The 3,276-nt window shown below is 35.0% G+C and overlaps 1 pseudogene; it reads right to left on the reverse strand.

Moving 5' to 3' along the window:
• Positions 1-1,907: 1,907 nt before the first annotated feature.
• On the reverse strand, positions 1,908-2,091 carry LOC129236523 (U2 spliceosomal RNA; annotated as a pseudogene).
• Positions 2,092-3,276: the final 1,185 nt, after the last annotated feature.

Here is a 3,276-nt window from a genome sequence, read left to right on the forward strand (position 1 = left end):
ATACATATTCGAATGGGTCGATTTTTATGGCATACAATTTTTCGATACTGCGCTTTCGAAATTACGATTCAGCTTCTTATTGCGAACTAGAAATCCTTCTAATTATAACTTAGGTCTAAAATGAATTTCGAGATTCCAAAATTTGATCTTTTTATGGAACACATCTGGTTAATATACATAGAACTTTCAATCGACAAAAAAATAACCACGGCTTTGGTACATCAAATTCTGATGAAACTTTTCGCTGAATCCAAATATGAAGTTAGAATATAAAAAGGTAGAATCGGTTATGAGATAAGGCGGATAAGGATAAAAAGGTGCGCTCACTTACAAAAGTGCAATTATGTATATGAAAATATAGGCAGCCGATTTTAATGTTAATTTCAAAATCTTAAAATCGGTTCACTTTTTATTTGACCTTTTTAGCCGGATTGCTGGCTTAAAAGCTACTCATGAACTCATGAATTTTTCGACAACTTTTGTAGGTAGTAAAACCACACCTGCTTCCTTCCGATAGTTCTTTTAGCTGCATGAGAACAATCGACATCAGTAACTATGGTTTGACAGCTGAGAATGGCAATCTGTGTTGACATTACAGTTCAGTAAGATTGGGCAAGTCATGATGAGTCGGAACAACGTTGCCAAATTGTGGAAATTTCCTTCGAAAAAATGAAAAAAAAAATCTGTTCGCGAATTTCATAGAGCACTTTGTCGATTTTACTGCGGCTTAAACGCTAGCGGCATCACGGGCCTTATTTATTTCAAAATGCGTAGGAGCTGACGTTACGATGAATAACGAGCGGTATCGAGCTATGCTGACTGATTTTTTTATAGAAATTAGTTTTTATACAATTTTGTTTTTATAAAAATGTATCAGCTAACATGAACGACATTTATTTCCAACAAGATGGTTGCCATACAGCGTACTTACCAATCGACTTATCGCAAGCCACTATACTACACAAATAGAGGAACGTCAAGGAGCAGAAGCTGTGGCAATAGGAAAGAGAAGAACTTTAGGTTAGCATCGGGAGAATTAAAAAAAATACCAGTCTAACGGTTAGACTTGATAGAAGTGAAACCTTCCGTAAAACAAACTGAGAGAGAATAAGACGAAAGCAGCATTAGGAGCGGGATAATTATAGGTTCATTATAATATTGCTATAAAGTTCATATTTTATTTTCTTCATTTTATCATTATTAATCCTCAATGTTTTCAATTTCAACAAATGATACGAGTGGCTTATGATAGATAAAATATGATACAAATGCTTTGGTTTCGATGTTGTCAAAAAAAATACCCAAACGGACCGAAGAAACAGACTTACAAATTTCTTCCATTTTCGTCTACTTGTATTCATATAAAAATTTATGTCTCTTCCCACCAAAGCTAAATGTATTAGTATATTTTTTCTTGTATTTATTCAAGGCTGAAATCCAAAAAACTGTTTTCAATAAATAATCAGAAATGTCCTACAATGCAAATTTCAAAAAAAAAAAAAAATTTATTTCTTGTGATTCGAACCAAGAATTTTGGATCGGAAGCTCACATTGCTAGCCGCTCGGCAATCGCGCCATACTGTCGGTGTTGGCCTAAAAGTTATTTAGTTCGTCGCTACGTTTATATGTAATTCGTTTCACTTTTTCCCAAATCACTCCCAACGATTCTAAAGAAGTTTTCACTTCAAAAATTAATGTACGAAATATTTATACCGATTCACTTAAACTGACTTTCAGTATCTAAACCAAAAATAGAAAAGCCAAAAAACTGTTTTCAATAAATAATCAGAAATGTCCTACAATGCAAATTTCAAAAAAAAAATTCCATTTTCGTCTACATGTATTCATATAAAAATTTATGGCTCTTCCCACCAAAGCTAAATGTATTAGTATATTTTTTCTTGTATTTATTCAAAGCCGAAATCCCGGCGGTACTGCAATACCGGGTCAACCCGTGGCAGAGAAGGAGCAAGCCCCTAAAACACTCCGCCCATTTCCAAAAATCAGTTTAACATTTGTTGTCCTCCGATGGAGGATCTATCAGATGTTAAGCTGATAACCACACTACCTAGTCAATACATTTTAAATAATAAACCTAATAAAACTTTTGAGAATTACACGCTCACAAAAATTATTTATATCAACATATAATATAACGCTTCGTAACTAAATAACTTTTAGGCCAGCGACGACAGCATGGCGCGGTAGCCGAGCGACTAGCAATGTGAGCTTCCGATCCAAAATCCTTGGTTCAATCACAAGAAAAAATAAAAGTTATTTTTATTTATTTCGTCGCTACTTTTATATCAACATATAATATAACGCTTCGTAGCCAAGTTGGTCGCTTTTTTCGTTTCACTTTTCCTCAAATCACTCCCAACGATTCTAAAGAAGTTTTCACTTCAAAAAGTGGCAGCGCATCTAATGCTGCTTAAGTCATGAATGACCAAATAGTTCTTGAATTAATTTGGTAAAAATTTCATAATATTATATTTCATAATCTGCAATCATTTTGTAATTAACTATTTGAAATAAAATACTTTAACGATCATTTCATGCATCAATTTACATATATCAAACCGATTAAAATCAAGTCAGAGCCAAGTGGCCTCCTCAAATAAAGAATCCTACAGGAAGTAGTGCAGCATTTAAATTATTTGGAAGTTATATTCGCATGAAGCGGTAATTCAACTTCTACAATTAGGGATATCATGCCCATATTAACTTGTTCAAATCCCGGCTCTTGTCTAAAACTACTAAGCTAACTATGTAAGACTGTTCTATCATTTGGTGTTTGATGTCGGCCTTTCGATCCTAGGCACTACTGAATTGTAGTCCATCCTCACCAGCCCATTCGGTAACGGCGGTCGCCCATCTCGTATCGTTCTTAGGGAAGTATTTTTCTTAGACCCCAGAAATTTTGCGCACAACCAAGATTTAGACACTGTTCTTAAAGTAATTCATTTAGAATTTATGACGTTCAGCCCTCCACCTGATTATACCTTGTTATTGAGGATGCGGTCATAAATATTGGAAACGACTTTCTTTCACCCCCTCCGCTTGACAGCACCTGCAGATGGCGTTGAAAGGAAGGTTAAGTCTGGCTGCACGATCCCCTACGTTCAAATTACATGTAAGGGTTGCAGTGTTACATGAGAAGCTTGGGCGAGACGAGTTGCTGTAGTACATCTAGTTAATTGCTTTCACCTTCTTTCGGCTAAAGTATAATAGTGTATTTTTTTTTAGTATTTTAGTGATTTGCAAGCCTCCTTGATT

The sequence above is a fragment of the Anastrepha obliqua genome, chromosome 1 (genome assembly GCF_027943255.1).
Source record: "Anastrepha obliqua isolate idAnaObli1 chromosome 1, idAnaObli1_1.0, whole genome shotgun sequence".
Taxonomy (NCBI): Eukaryota; Metazoa; Arthropoda; class Insecta; order Diptera; family Tephritidae; genus Anastrepha; species Anastrepha obliqua.